This window comes from Chanodichthys erythropterus, chromosome 3 (genome assembly GCF_024489055.1).
Source record: "Chanodichthys erythropterus isolate Z2021 chromosome 3, ASM2448905v1, whole genome shotgun sequence".
NCBI lineage: Eukaryota > Metazoa > Chordata > Actinopteri > Cypriniformes > Xenocyprididae > Chanodichthys > Chanodichthys erythropterus.
In genome coordinates this window covers 412,751-430,321 of record NC_090223.1, presented here as the reverse complement: position 1 = coordinate 430,321, position 17,571 = coordinate 412,751, and the positions used below count along the sequence as shown (strand labels likewise).

Sequence of the window (17,571 nt, the reverse complement as noted above, 5' to 3'; positions counted from 1 at the left end):
AGTGATGGCCTGGAGCTGGATGTAATGAAACAGCTTCCTGTTGTAAGAGCAGTGGGAGTTATTTGCTGGGGGTTTAATCCAGACATGACAGCCGTCTATAGCACCAACGGCTCTGCTGAAAGCTGGTGACCCAGCCAGCTGTGCAAATCCTGCTCCCACTGCCTCCAGGTCATCTACGGCTGGAAAACAAATCCTCAAAATTCCCATGATGGCTTTGCTCACTCTGTGTACAATGTCTTGGGATACCGAAGGTCTGTGAAACACCCTTTAGGATGCTGCATGGGCCAGCCAGTACAGGAAGACAAGCACCTCGATGTCCCAGTACAGGAAGACAAGCACCTCGATGTCCCAGTACAGGAAGACAAGCACCTCGATGTCCCTCTCTCATCCGTGGTCAGATTCCAGTCTGGGTGCACCAGTGAGGGACATGATGGACAACAAAGACAGGCGAAGGTGGGCACGGAGGTCAGCTGCTGAACGGGCACAGCTGTGTTGAGATGGCAGTAGGATGTGAAGTTCACCGCCTGTAGATGTGTGATAGTTTGTTAGAACAACACATTTGATTTGTTTCATGTGGTGTTGACTTTTATATGCATTCATTTATTGTGATTTACTGTGTATGAATTTGTTCATGTGTCCTATTGCTGCCAGTAAATAAAATATAATAATTTCATGAATAAATTGCTTGACTTAAAATTGAAGTATTCACAGCTGCATTTGTATAGTTTGTATTCATGCATAGCTATGTCATATGACAAAATTCAGATTGTTTTACTAAAATATATCATTTTCAGTAAGAAAATATGTAATACAATTAAGTGTTGGTCAGTATTTATCATTGTGCATAAGTGTTGGGGTGGGTTAATTAGCAATGCAATTCATTCTGAGGTCATTTAAATTAAGTAGTGATACTTACATTTTTTGAGTATAAAATGAACTTCTTCTCCAAAGGCGAGATCTTCGAGCAGCTGCCTGATGTCTCCTTTGTGCAGACACTCCAACCATTGTAAACGCTGACACAAACCTAGATCGACTGTCAAGTTACTGATGCAGTCAGGTGTCAGTGCACCTGTCACTCATATCTTTTAACTTGTTGTGCTTGTGATAACGTTGTAGGTCACATGATAACGTCAACATGGCGGATGATGTCGGATTGCATTCATACAACGAGATTTGGCTATTAAGCACCTACTCTTTTAGCACTCGATAAGTAAGTACCTATTAAAATTAAATACCTACTCATTGAGTATGTGGTTCTGACCACAGCCACCATGTGTGTGTGTGTGTGTGTGTGTGTGTGTGTGTATGGTTCGTCCAAAGATGAATCCTATTGCTTTAATAATAAGTTGTGCGATGTAAGAAAACAAACACAATAACTTTTATTTAAAATTTTAAAAATACTACTAATAATAGGTGAAATCAGAGGAGCACTTATTGGCAAATTTATCATTAGACATTATGGAATCATTATTATAGCATTTAAAATCTATTTTTGGCACTTTATTACATATTGTGACGTTTTGCACTTTCCCAGGAGAAACAGTCAGGAGACGAGAATCCAGATTGAAGCACCCAATGGACAGTGGTTTATTTCCTGAAGGTTTACAAACTAAAACACAGGTATCAGGAGGTGTCTTAACTTCCCCAAGAACAACAAAACGCAGAAAGAGCTTGACTACAGCGTTTCTTCCTCTTGACTAACGTTCAACTCTCTTCTTCTTCACTCCACACACTGTGTTTGCCCCTCTCTCCTAACTCGTTTTCCTCCCGGACACCTCCTCCCAACAGCAGGTGAATCAAGTAAATCACATTGATAACCGGGAATAAACAGTGCCGTCGCCACAATATGTAGGAAAAGCCACAAATTAAAAAACAAAACCTTTTCTTTAAATTGTGAATTACACTGTTAGTAAAATGTGAAAACTCCCATTTTAAACAATGAATCTGACTAAACTTAATTAATCTTTTATTTTCAAACTGTCTCCGCTTTGTTGTTTATAATGAGAGGATTTGTGCGTCTGTAGAACTTGGTAACATTTAACTACTCATGTCACAAATTCAACATCAAGATCACTTTGATTTACTTGCTTTTCTCTTTCATTAAACAATTACAAATTATAAGTTAGATGTAGTAATATAAATCTGTTAATACTGCACTAATAATATACTACCAGGCAGCTAAGGTATGGCAAAGGCCACCCCCTTTGACGCCCTATCCATCTTAAATTGTATGTGACATTAGTCATGTTCAATACTACTTGGGGCAGGTAATGTGGACGGTATGCAACCATAGTTAGATGCTTTTTTTGCTAAACTAACACAATACAAACAAGACGAAGGGTTTAGCTAACACATTCTCAACTGTGAAAGTTTATCCCATTTCTTCGGGAAAAATATCTCGGTCACAGCCAAATATTGTGCAGTGTATCCCAGGCTTAAAGTAGATGAATCTACGTAGACATATCTATGTTTGGAACGACATGAGAGCAGATGATGAAGAATTTTTCATTTTGGGGTGAACTGACCCTTTAACATGAAAAACCCAAAGTGCCTCAGTGTACTAGTGATAGTATAAATTGTTCACAGCATGTACATGACAGCATGTCGTCTATAAGTTTTATTCGTTTTTTGTTGTTGTTGTTGTTGTTTTTTTGATTTGTGCTTTTAGCTGTCAATTTATACTTACCTTCAGAATCACACAGAAGAAACCAATGATGCACAGTAGGGATATGACAGCAAACAAAATTAGTAAGTTTTTCTCATAGCGAAGAACTTCTTCTGGGCACTCTTTTTTTTCTTCTTCTGATTTTTCTATGACAGAATAAAAAACAAAGCCAGAGAATTAGCTCTATACTTTTCCTTTCAATATTCAAGCTGCTGTCCGTAATTTTTTTTTGTTCAAAATGTACAAAAATGATCTAATGAGCATGTACGTCATGATTTCATTATTACTGTGGTACACCTCAGTGTTTATATTCTGACTATTTTAGACCGGTCTGGTAGGAACCAGCACAGTACCTCCGTGACTCGCCATAGACGTAAACAGAGAGAAGTAGCTCCGGCTACAATGTTCTTCTGCAAGATGCGCAATTAAACAAAATGCATTTAATTATAATTAACATGACAATGTACAAAAGTAACGAATCATTCAAAAGCCGGAAAATTCCTGTTTATATTTACATTTTCGCCAGTCTGAGGCGTTGCCATAACGCGTTGCTATGGGTTATTGCGTGCGTTTTGATTGGCTGACTGATATTTCACAGTCTGTTCGAAACCTACGCTGAGTGCCTATATGGCTCCATAGAAGAAATAAATAAACCAAACAACTAATAAAATTGTGCCGTGACCGTGACAGCACCACAGGCAATTGCAGTACCGGTGTGTGTATGTCATGCATAGACATTTATGTTATGCCACTATGTCCCTTCTGACCAATCTTTCTGATAAAAATATTAAACCAATATGTTCAGCCTGATATAGGAAAATCAATTTTTAGGCTATACTAGCAAATAAATAAATAAATAAACTAAAAAAATAACACTTGTTTGTAAGGAAGGTTGTGAATGGCTGTCACATCACGTGAAAAAAGAACGAAGGTCTCAGACCCGAAAGACTCGGGAGATGAACTAATGATTCAGTTTCTGCATTCATCCTATGGGGCTGTGACGGGATGAATGAACGATTCGAACCCGAAAGACTCGAGAGGTGAACTAATCATTTCTGTTTCCTATACAGAACCTATGTGATGTTGCGCATGCGCAGTCAACACAAAATGAACGAATTACTCTCTGGGACAACTCGTTGTTCTCGGGTCATATTAAAGGGGCTCTATGTAGGAATGACACCCAGTGTTTGAAATAGATACTGCAGTCCAAATTCAAAATATTGATTGCCCCGCCCCCTCCTTCAAAGACGCGGGTGGCCAGCTTGAGGACACGCAACAAGAGGGAGCGCGATTGACAATGAAAGCTGAGGAGACTTACACACTGTAAGCTGATGAGTTGATTTATCTGTGTTTTAATATGATGTCATTCATAGAGATTTTTAGATGGATTTAGAGGTTTTTTAGGTCAAGTAGAATCTGCGATTTTCTGACCCAGTTTGTTTGCTGGTTTCCATGGCTACAATACGCAGTGTTTTCCGTCAACTGGCAACCTGTGATGTTGAAATACTATTGGATAAACTGGCAGCACACGGTTTCGCACAGACCAAGATTATTGTAATGCGTTATATACAGGGGTTTGTCAGTCGTCCCTGTCAAGGTTACAATTGGTCCAAAATACAGCGGCCAGACTGCTAACAAATACAAGAAAGAGAGACCATATAACTCCAATTTTGGCCTCTCTACACTGGCTACCAGTTAAACAACGGATTGTTTTTAAAATTTTGTTATTCGTTTTTAAAGCATTAAATGGCTTGGCCCCAGAGTACATCAAGGATTTATTGAAAATTCAATCTTCCTTAAGATCGTTAAGATCTAACTCGCAGATTACGCTAACGGTACCACGTACACATCTTAAGTGTAGAGGTGATCACGCTTTCTCAGTTGTGGCTCCTAGGCTATGGAATGATCTTCCTTTCTCTGTGCGTTCTTCAACCTCACTGCAGATGTTTAAATCACGTCTGAAGACCTATTTGTACTCACAGGCATTTGATGTGTAGTTTTATAGGTATTTATTTATTAATTACTATTATTATTTTAAGTATTTTTGTGTATGTATTTAAATGTTTCTTGTACAGCACTTTGGTATACTTTGCGGTTTTTTAAGAGCTTTAAAAAAGAAATGATTGATTGATTGATTGATTGAAAACAAAGACAGACATTCCAACACGGAACACACATTTCAAAGTAGAATATCTGGCTGTAGAATTGTTTTTCTGAGAAACAAGTAGGTGAACTTAGCATGTTTATCTGCAAACATATTGGGGTATTTTTATGCTTTATTAAAGTGAAAAACATATAGCCCTTTTAAGATTAGTTTAAAATTAATCTTTTCATGTAGCACCATGTTATATTGCATCATGTTTATCAACAGGGGTGCACATAAGTGGTACACAGGTACGCATGCGCAGTAAAATAAATGATCTGTGTGCACAGCCTAATGTTTGCTTGGACTAGACTTTGGTCCTGTTTATTAACCGTTAGAGCTCCAAAAGTTACGGACTGCAGCTTTAATAAGAAACTGACTGTACTTCTCAATCTTTGCATGTATAGAATGTTCTCATTCTCATCGTTTACATACTAAACACAGGACTACATTACATTCTAGACCACAATAAACCACATGTTTTATAATAAAATGATAAACATAAGACACACTTACCTATCCATAACCAAGTGAAACTGCCAAGGGTAGTTTTTTCTCCCAAATTAAATTCACACCAGTAAAGCCCAAAGTCTTCGGCAGTTGCTTTTAAGAGGGTGACGTTAAGGTTGGGAAGGGCTCCACTTACACTGATTTTGGATTCATTCAGTGTTTTATAGGTAAGATGTTTTGGTTTGTAGAAGTAGAAGATTTCCTGTTGTTTACTTGCTGCTCTTTGTTTGTACATGTACACTCCATCCTGAGGTGTCTTATCTACAGCGCACTCGATGAAGATATCATCCCCAATTTCTCTGATTAAAGTAACTGTTTTAAGAAAGGCAAATATTGAGACTTTTTTTCTTTAAACACTTACACACTGATGAATCTGCAAACTGCCTTGCATCTCAAATAATTTCAAAATATAGTACAAGATGCAATCAAAAAATTCAAATGCAATAAAAACACCTTCTTTCATTTACACTTAGTCTTTTCTTAACTAATGCAACACAACATTAACTACTACAGGGTACAGGCCGACCAATAGCGAAATAATCCATGCAAGTAACAATGGAAAGCACAATGTGAGCCTGTAACCATACCTGTCACGGATGAGTCTGTCCATGAGATGCAGCAGATGATCACTAGAAAACTGCATCTCAAAACACGCTGCATCTTCAAAGCTCTTTTTGACTCACTGAATATATTCCTGTATTATTCACTGTGTGTGAATAATCTTGACTTCGTAGTTTGCTTGTATTCCTTACTTTTGCTTTTCTTTTTGTGCATTAAGAAGAACAGCCAGACAGAGCCCCAGACAAAAAGCTGCTGACTGAGTCTGACCAGAGCGGTTGAAAAACAGTTGCGACACTCCCATAGGCTTCCAGAGGAACTGTGCATGAATGCGGAAGTAATGCGTCTCGTGGAGCAGCTACAGACACTGACAGTTCCAGCTCTGAACTCATTCATTTTCAGTGTTTCTGAAGTTCACTCGCTGATAAGTTGATGAAATTACTGCATTTTTGACATTTGAACGCATTACCTGACCTCTCATGAATCTAGTCAATAGCATTTGTATTTGATGTAACCAGCTTTAGTTAATGTTTATTGGAAGATAATAACGTTAGTTAGACTCTAAATTATGTTTTATTAACGTAGTTCGGGAGGAACAAGTCAAATAAGCTACACAATCATTACGTCATCTCAACCAGCTGTCAACAATCTGTAATCAACATATCTACCCAATCGGCATGAGTTCAGGCCTGTATATAATCACAGTCAAACTCACCCAAGGATCCTCGACAGTTTCCAGAATCCCTCCACCACCCCGTCTCCTCACACTCTCTGGGTTACTTCATATAACCTAAATGTTTTAGGATAAGTGGCAAAGACAATCCTTGGTTCAGTGATACTCTCTCTACACTTATTAGACAGAGAAATGCTGCCTGGGCCAAGGCAAAGAAATCGAATGATTTATAGATTGGGATTATTATAGAGCATTACGAAATTCATGTACTAAATCAATACAATGTGCAAAACGCGATTATTATCTTTCTATGGTAAATGAACATTTAAATAATCCTATTAAATTCTGGAAACGAGTTTATCATTTAAAGCTCCAGATCATTTAATTGTTAACCAAACTATTGTTAAGGGTAGAGCGAATATTGCTGAAACTCTTCATAATTTTTTTTTACTGCAGGCTCAAGTTCAGAGTCTACTGATTTAGGTGTCTCTACCTCTACAGAATTAGTTGTTCCTGATAAACATTGTCCCAGACAGGTGTTTAATTTCTCTCCTATTACAACATCCCAGGTTTATAATGCTTTAGTGAAACTAGATGTCAAATAATTGGCAGGGGTTGATAAAATTAACCTTATTTTCTAAAAATGGAAGGTATTGTAGCAGAAACAATTGCATCTATTTTTAATTTAAGTTTGATTTCAAATATTATACCAAGAGCGTGGAAGTCGGCATCAGTTATTCCCTTATTAAAAAGTGTAGATCCTTCAGATCATAGTAATTATCGTCCTGTTTCTAGATGACCAGTTTTAGCTAAAGTATTCGAATCATTGATAAACGATCAATTAAAGCTAATTTTAACGGATAATAATATTCTTAATGATCCCCAGTCAGGTCATAGTACCCTAACTGCAGCTCTGTTAGTTACTAATGACCTTATCAATTCCTGAGATTGTAAAAAGTCCTGTGCAGCATTATATGTCGACCTTTCAAAAGCTTTCGACTCTGTTGATCATAATTTATTGTTACAGAAACTTAGATCTATAGGTATTAGTGAAGCTGCTCTAAAATGGTTTGATAATTATCTATCTGAACGTACTCGGTGTGTGAATTTAGAAAATTATAATTCTCCTTTTCTTCAAGTAAAAAAAGGAGTTCCTCAAGGATCTATTTTATCTCATATTCTGTTTTCTGTTTTTATCAGTGATTTAGGTTTTGCAGTAGACTCCGCTAATGTACATCTATATGCCGATGACACAATTATTTATGCAGCAGCATCATCTATAAACCAAGCTCTGTTGAATTCACACAATGCGTTTAACCCATTTGTGCCCAAATTTTTCTGAATGGTTTCATGCATATAGTCGTATGTGAACATGTTCTGCATTTATTTTCCCCAGGTTTTTGTTTTTTTTTCTTAAAAAGCTTATTTGAATGTGCGGCAACTATAGTTGTCAGTGGGCAGATATGTTGTATGCACCTCTCAATGTAAAATTTGAATAGGAGGAGAACATTTATGCATCTAACTCAAAATAACTGCTTTCAACAGATCAATCAAAGTCGATGAACATTCGATGCGAACACAAAAAAGTTGCATCTAGCTTATAATCTCTTAAATATGAAAACAAAACAAAGAACAAATCTGTTTGTTTTAAAGTGGTGGAACATAGTGCAGAACAAAGTGCAGCCATTAAGTTGCTCCAACAGAGCATTGTGAATCAAAAAAGTTAAATTACATCGTTCATTAGAAAAAATTACTCCTATATGTGACCCTGGAGCACAAACCCAGTCAGAAGTTGCTCAGGTATATTTGTAGAAATAGCCAATAGCCATTGTAGGGAGACTTTATCCCCATACGCAGTACGAGTGAAATATCGAAAGGGAACTAATAAGTATTGCCACTCACAAAAAAACATGTATGACATATTAAATAATAGGCCCAAGTTATATATTCTGTACTAATTATTTTCAATTTGATTTTGTTTTATTTTGGGATGTTTCTAACTCAAGCAAGTGATCAGCTAAAGACAAAAAAGAAGGAATGACTTCAAATGACACCAACTCTGAATCAACATAACTTCCAAAACCATGTTGACTAGTAGATGACGAGGCTCTGCAGAAGAAGATCTGAGAAACTCCATGATCCTTGCTGTTTTTCACTCCAGATAAAGTGAGCTGAATATTCTGTTTCATTGTCATCTGCACTAAATTTCATTACGTTCAATCTACTGTATTCTGCAAAAGTGAATTTAAAGATGACTTAAACTCTCTTTGTGTTAGTGTTAGGATGAAACATTTAACATTTCATTCAAACCTGTGTGAGTTTCTTCAGTGGAGCACAGAAACATCACTTTATATAAATAATACAAGTAATAATAAACTAGTGAATAAACAACATTAAAAACATGAACAGCAGCTTCATATACATTTATTCAATCAAATCAATGATATACACTAGATTAGGGAACAAGCGGAAGCAGAAGTGAAATACAGTGTAATGGAACACAAAAGTGAAATATCTTGATTTTTAAGTCTGTTCACAGTGGGGAAAAAAAAGAAACAAAACAAAAAATAAAATTGCTTCTTATTTTTAATTAAACAGTGCTTCACTGAACAAACGATGGCTCTGTCTTCAAATAAAGTCTGTCAGTACTGCTGCAAAAGAGTACAGTTTACTTTAATACAATTAAGAAAAAGATCTTGTCCACATAGTTTGCAGAAAGACAGATCTGCTGGAGATGATTGCACATTTAGGGCAGTCTTTAATGCATTCTTCTAATGAAATATGTTTATCTACTCCAATTCCTTGGTGAAATATAAACCTTTAAATAACTGTTTTCATGACAGATTCATTCAAACATTCATTAAATATGAAGACATCAACAGGTTAGAAAAATAATGATAAATATTGAATATGTGATATATTTTATATACTTATCAGAATGCTCCTCTCTAGTTTGTCACTGAATATCTTTTCTGAGGTAACTGTGAAGTTGTGTGACATTATTGTTCTCAAGCTTTTTTTTATTGATTTCTGCGGTTAAAACACTGATTAAGAGATTACATGAGATATGATTCATTTCAGTTAGTTGTTCTGTATCTTCTGTTGTTCATTCATGTTTATTTGCTGCTGTAACTAGTAGTAAGGCCAGATTACTGTAACGCTCTACTGGGTGGTTGTTCTGCTCGCTTGATAACTTAATTTTTGAGACAGCTTAAAATTTAATTTAAATATATATATATATAGATATATATATTTTTATATATATATATAGATATATATATATAAATATATAAATATAATTCATTAATTGTATTATTAGGTTAAAGGATTAAATGAAAAATAGCCCAAGCTTTACTCACCCTTAAGCCATAGGTGTGTATGACTTTCTTCTTTCTGATGAAAATAATCAGAGAAATATTAATTAAATATCCTGACGCATCCAAGCTTTATAATGGCAGTGAACGGGATCAATGAGTATGAGCTGAAGAAAAGGCATCCATCCACATCCATCCATCATAAACACACTCCACAAGGCTCTGTGGGTTAATAAAGGCCTTATGAAGCAAAGTGATGCGTTTGTGTAAAAAAATATCCATATTTAAACAAGTTATGATGTAAAATATCTACAAACCCAATTCCAAAAAAGTTGGGACACTGTACAAATTGTGAATAAAAACAGAATGTAATGATGTGGAAGTTTCAAATTTCAATATTTTATTCAGATTACAACATAGATGACATATCAAATGTTTAAACTGAGAAAATGTATCATTTTAAGAGAAAAATAAGTTGATTTTAAATTTCATGGCATCAACACATCTCAAAAAAGTTGGGACAAGGCCATGTTTACCACTGTGTGGCATCCCCTCTTCTTTTTATAACAGTCTGCAAACGTCTGGGGACTGAGGAGACAAGTTGCTCAAGTTTAGGAATAGGAATGTTGTCCCATTCTTGTCTAATACAGGCTTCTAGTTGCTCAACTGTCTTAGGTCTTCTTTGTCGCATCTTCCTCTTTATGATGTGCCAAATGTTTTCTATGTGTGAAAGATCTGGACTGCAGGCTGGTCATTTCAGTACCCAGATCCTCCTTCTACGCAGCCATGATGTTGTAATTGATGCAGTATGTGGTCTGGCATTGTCATGTTGGAAAATGCAAGGTCTTCCCTGAAAGAGATGACGTCTGGATGGGAGCATATGTTGTTCTAGAACTTGGATATACCTTTCAGCATTGATGGTGCCTTTCCAGATGTGTAAGCTGCCCATGCCACACGCACTCATGCAACCCCATACCATCAGAGATGCAGGCTTCTGAACTGAGCGCTGATAACAACTTGGGTTGTCCTTGTCCTCTTTAGTCCGGATGACATGGCGTCCCAGTTTTCCAAAAAGAACTTCAAATTTTGATTTGTCTGACCACAGAACAGTTTTCCACTTTGCCACAGTCCATTTTAAATGAGCCTTGGCCCAGAGAAAACACCTGCGCTTCTGGATCATGTTTAGATATGGCTTCTTTTTTGACCTATAGAGTTTTAGCCGGCAACAACGAATGGCACAGTGGATTGTGTTCACCAACAGTGTTTTCTGGAAGTATTCCTGAGCCCATGTTGTGATTTCCATTACAGTAGCATTCCTGTATGTGATGCAGTGCCGTCTAAGGGCCCGAAGATCATGGGCATCCAGTATGGTTTTCTGGCCTTGACCCTTACGCACAGAGATTGTTCCAGATTCTCTGAATCTTTGGATGATATTATGCACTGTAGATGATGATAACTTCAAACTCTTTGCAATTTTTCTCTGAGAAACTCCTTTCTGATATTGCTCCACTATTTTTCGCCGCAGCATTGGGGGAATTGGTGATCCTCTGCCCATCTTGACTTCTGAGAGACACTGCCACTCTGAGAGGCTCTTTTTATACCCAATCATGTTGCCGATTGACCTAATAAGTTGCAAATTGGTCCTCCAGCTGTTCCTTATATGTACTTTTAACTTTTCCAGCCTCTTATTGCTACCTTGTCCCAACTTTTTTGGAATGTGTAGCTCTCATGAAATCCAAAATGAGCCAATATTTGGCATGACATTTCAAAATGTCTCACTTTCAACATTTGATATGTTATCTATATTCTATTGTGAATAAAATATAAGCTTATGAGATTTATAAATTATTGCATTCCTTTTTTATTCACAATTTGTACAATGTCCCAACTTTTTTGGGATCGAGTTTGTACTTTCCGCCAGACCCCCTTCCTTATTCAATGTACGAAGAAAGTGTAAAACTCTTGCTGTTCACAAATTTGCAAATTTGCAAATAAGCTTATGCTATGTCCTACGCCTTCCCTATTCAACTTACGGAAAAAGTGTAACTGACACGGCATGAAGGTGACTAATGCTTTAAATTATATATTGACAAACACCAGCTCTCTGCATATTCTGCAATTGTTTCAGAGCAGCCCACACTGTTTCTCATCGCACTGTGTGAAATACAGACTGAACGACGGTTCAAACCCAACCGCATCTGTAACATAAACTACATCTCTCAGTTGGGTAAAGAAAACCAGATTTGCTAATAAAGTTTTGATGGATGATGATGGTAATGAAGGTAAAGATGATTACAGTGACATACAGGAGTCGTGGCTCACTGATATTTCTGCATCTTTGCTTTCTTTCTCTTCTCCGACTTATCTTATTATTAGCTTATTGTTGCATCGGGCGAGGTGTTTTTTTCAAGAGCTATTTCTAGAAAGTTCCCTCAGTGCTGAACATAGATTGCAATATTGCACTTGACTATAACGTTCTTGTCCTTTTCTGTGAAAATAATGGGAGTAGCTATGTCCATCTCACAAATGTAGAATCCGTCTCTGCCGTTCATCTCAACCAATAAGTTCCAGCGGCAGGAAATAGACGTACTATTTTACCTGCTGATTTTTAATTTATTTATTTATTTTTATACTGCATTACAGCAAAAAGTAAAATATTACTGTAATATTAGCTATAATTACTTTTGTAAAGTGTTACTCCCAACACTTCTGACCACATTGGTTAAACAGACTAAACACCCCCTATAAAAATTATCTGTGGACATTTGCATTTATAAATATTATATTTTCCTGTTTAATATTCTGTATAGGTTTCGTTTTTGACTGCTGCTGTTGTGTAGGTTCCTATGTGAGGACTTTTATTTTGACGTGTTTCCACAAGCTCATGGCACAGCAAATGCTCGACATACAGTTTATGTAGCATCTGAGTCAATTCTCTTCCTAAACCCTGTCGAAAGCATTGGCTTTTTACTCGTTTCTGCTATAGAATAAACTGCACTGCATGTTGAATCATTAAAGGAGTAAGACACTCAAACCCTGGCTCTTTTACAGAGTTTGGCTTGTGTTTATCTATATTCAAGCTCTGATAGAGAACAGCACACTATCACGTGGGAATAAGGTCTCTAGTTCCTCTAACCAGACAGACTCCAGACAAAACCTTTGAACATGCTTTAATCACGGCCGGGAGGATCTCAGACCAATTTCAGAGAGAATCCCCCCAGCAAAAGAATACAACAGTTTTTACAAAATAGGAGCATAGCAAAGGTGGCATGATTCATTGAATCATTTTTGTACAATATGATTGGTTCTTCATATTTATAATTCAGCAGACCCTTCTGTTACTAGGTAAAAGCAAATCTGAATTCCTTGATAACTTCAGCTTGTAACTGTAGTTTATATATTTAGACCACAGTCTCATTTCATTTCCCCTTTAGACACACTTTGGCCCAAGTGTTGGAGACATTTCATTTTCTCCACCACAAAAAAGAAGAAAAGAATCCAAAGCATTGAGTTGAGTTTCACCAAGAAACACAGAGATGAGAACAGTGTAGACAGACATTTTTCAAAGGGCTCTCTTACTTTGACAGGGTTTATTTCCAACTTCCCGCTCACTATTAAGAGAAACCTGCCTCGTACAATCATGGAGCAGGAGCAAACAGAGATGCTCTGACTATGTTTAGATGCAGAAGTGAAACCACATGTATTAGAAAACTGAAGTGAAAATCACAAACTGTGCATTTACTGTATATTTCTGAGCAGAATTTGAAAGTTCTCTGATTGTTTCACTGTAAATCAGTGTTTCTGTTCATGGTCTAAAATTAGTGCCTTAAGCATGATCATCTTCCTCATTTCTTCTCATTTTATTTATTTCAGTTCACCCTCCACAACATCTCTGTCTCTGACTGTGCTTCCGCCGTCTCTGCTCTATAACCAATGGAGCTACGATCAACTTAGGCTTACGATGCTTTTGGGAAACTCTGCCCTGGTCTGCTCACCTGTATTTTAGTTAATGATAATTTCATGTTTTGTTCAATTATTGCCACCAAGAGGCACAATCCTACCATTTTTTATGTGTACACAGAGAGAGCCCATACATGTGAACATGTACAGTTAAACACACAATACACCATCGCATTATCCCTGGATAACTTTTGAATCACTATAATGAATATAGTGTATGAATGATGAATAATGAATTTATGAATTCACTATGTTCATGATATTTACATGATATGCACTTAGGCGCCTGTTGAAAACAAAACAGACATTTGAAACAGTTTTACTCTCCACCTGCTGTTCCAACTCATTCCGAAGGGAAGGACTGCAAAGAGTGGACTGCAGCTGGAGTCAGTGCTTCAAGAACCACTACGCACAGACGTATGCAAGACATGGGTTTCAGCTGTCGCATTCCTTGTGTCAAGCCACTCTTGAACAACAGACAGCATCAGAAGCGTCTCGCCTGGGCTAAAGACAAAAAGGACTGGACTGCTGCTGAGTGGTCCAAAGTTATGTTCTCTGAGGAAAGTAAATTTAGCATTTCCTTTGGGAATCAGGGTCCCAGAGTCTGGTGGAAGAGAGGAGAGGCACACAATCCACGTTGCTTGAGGTCCAGTGTAAAGTTTCCACAGTCAGTGATGGTTTGGGGTGCCATGTCATCTGCTGGTGTTGGTCACTGTGTTTTCTGAGGTCCAAGGTCAACACAGCCGTATACCAGGAACATTTAGAGCTCTTCAAGCTTCCCGCTGCTGACCAACTTTATGGAGATGCAGATTTCATTTTCCAACAGGACTTGACACCTGCACACAGTGCCAAAGCTACCAGTACCTGGTTTTAGGACCATGGTATCCCTGTTCTTAACTGGCCAGCAAACTCGCCTGACCTTAACCCCATAGAAAATCTATGAGAGGAAGATGAGAGACACCAGTCTAAATCAACTTTTTGATGATATTCTAATTATATGACCAGCACCTGTATATAGCCCTGTGTTTGTTCCTTTCTTTGTCAGATCTTGTCATTGGCACAGTGGTTGTTCTGTGCGTCAGTCTGAGTTTTTTATTTTTATTTTTTTAACCAGATTATTTTTCTCTTTTTTTTTCTCCACAGGCAGATGGCAGGCAGCGGCACATACTTCATGCTGTCAGTATGGCAGGAAACCCCCCTCCCATCTCAGAGAGATACTCAGAGGAACTTTGGCAATTAATCAGTCAAATGCTCAGTCGTGACCCTAAAGACAGACCTTCAGCTGAAGAGATTCTAGCTAAACCGTTCCTGACAGATGCAGTGGACAGAAACAGCAGAACTCCAGAGGCACTGCTACAGAGATTTAAGACGTCTATCACCGCCTTTGATGAGGCCTACAACAAGCACTATAAAGACTTTGAGGTTATAGTTAGTGAGTGGGGAAGAATAACAGATTCGATGGAGTCTGCACATTACAGCGCCACAGCGGGGAGTCTGTCAGGTTCAGTGATCGGAGCAGCTGGAGGAATCACTGCATCACCGTTCACTCTTGGGGCGTCTCTGATTGTTACTGGTGTTGGTGTTGGAGTAGGAGTTGCAGGTGGAGTAACAGGTGCTGCATCCACCATTACTAACACTGTACAGCAAAAATCATTCAGAGAGAGTCTTTAACAAATTCAGCAGAAGTATAAATCTGTAAGCGAACCAATTCTCACACCACTGAATACACTGAGAAAGGTCCTGAGTAAAATCTCAAAGTTCAGTGTTTTTTTCGGCAGCTCAGCTTTTGACAATGTGCAAATATCATGCAATTTAGACAGAAGGGATGTTTTGTGTGCCACACAACTCATGAATTTGGGTCTGTTGGCAAATGTTAGCAGAATTGCTACTCAGACTGCAAGAGTAGGGCGAGTTGTAGCAGAAGCAGTCTCAGGAGTGTTAAGTGGACTGTTAGTCTTACTTGATGTCGCCTTCATAGTGATGGATTCTGTAGACATTCACCAGATGAGACAGGGAAAAGTAGATGATCCAGAAAAGGTCCAATCCAGTGTGCTTAAATCCATTGCAGAGATGAGGAGAACACATAATGAGCTTTGCAATGTCCAGAAGGAAATACAAACAACAAAAGAGGAACTAAAAGACTATATAGAATGGGCCAGGGGTGACAGAGAAATAGACAATGTTTAGGCTTGCAACCAGGGTTAGGTGCTTCTACATCAATGTTATTCACCTATCTTTTCAGGTTATAGGTAGGATTAGGTTTAGGGGTAGGAATAGGGTTAAGACTAAATTTTCAGACTGGAATGTTGTTCCAGGATCAACAAAATATGTTGATGAACATGTCTTACTTGACAAAATCATGATGACCTTCCAGTCAAAGAATCAGACAACATTATACATGAGCATGAGTGATGGGAAAAAAATGAGTTTTTGTAGAAATCTAAATATTTATTATGTTGCTCCGGAACAACCATAATTAATGTTTATAAAGTGCCTTTTATGTACTGGTTGTTTTAGTACAATTATGCATCAAAGTTAATTTTTACATTTTAATTTTAAAGTTTAGTTAATTTCATCTATACAGCAGCTCTGGAGAAAGGTGATGTCACTGTCCAGCTCAGTTCAATTCTCATTCAATAGTGTCATTGCAGGCGGATCAGTAATATTGTTGAATATTAAGTGACCCCAAACTTCATCAGGTGACAGAATGGACAAAAAAAAAAAAAAAAAAAAAAAAAAGAAAGAGAAAGAGAAAGAGAAAACAACACTATAAATCAGGCACTGTTTATACATTATACTCAAACTGTATATACATTATACTTAAGTGTTTTCTAGAGGTGTAGGTTTGATTATGAATTATAGCATTTATGGATTACTATTGATTTACATGTACTTATTGGGGTGTGTTTTAAAATTGTTTTTAGTGATATGTGGGTAAATGAATTAAAGTCAAACCTGTATCTAAACAATTGAAAGACAAAAACAATACAATTATTCTGATATATATGAGAATATTCTTATAAGAAAGTGTTCTTAAGTTTAAAGAAAAATAATTTCAAGTACAAATGGACACAGTATATAATAGTCTATACAGTATATATTATACAATAAGCACATTTAAAGTATATTAACAAATATTGGACAGCACTCTTAAGTTAAAACTGAATCCTTTATTTTACATGTGATTTAGAATGTCAATAAATCAAAATAAATGTACTTCTTTAAAGCACTACTAAATTATTTAAAATGTACATTTAAGTTAAACTTACATATCATTACAAAGTGCATTTTTAAAAAGGGCACTTAAGAAAGAGTAATGAAAGTGTATTTTCTTTAAGTGACCTTTAATTTTAGTAATATTATCTGCAAGTAAACTCTGCAAGGTCAGTCTGGTTAGTAATAAGCAAAGATGTAATGCTGTTTGTGGAGTTGTTTAATCCTCATCTGCTGAGATCTTGAGAGATTTAATGTCTTTTATCTTCAGATGATTTCATCTAACGCTGTGGCTGAAGAAAGTTATAGTTTGTTTCTCTTTTTTCAGTTCTTGTTTCTCTTTCCTTCAGTGATTCTGCTTGTTAACAGCAGGTGTTCATAACTAATGCTCAATCATCACTTAATTAATCACTTAATTTCTGTATCTTATTAACTGCAACTCTGCTTCAGGTGGTGTCATTTAGCAATCTGTAGTGAGGACACAAACACTGAGGGTTTTGCTGGGTGGCTCTTTAATGGTCTTTCTTGACCACAC

The 17,571-nt window shown here is 37.0% G+C and overlaps 1 pseudogene; it reads left to right on the top strand.

The window, feature by feature from the left end:
* Positions 1–279: 279 nt before the first annotated feature.
* Positions 280–16,010, top strand: LOC137014610 (apolipoprotein L4-like; annotated as a pseudogene).
* The last annotated feature ends 1,561 nt before the right edge of the window (positions 16,011–17,571 follow it).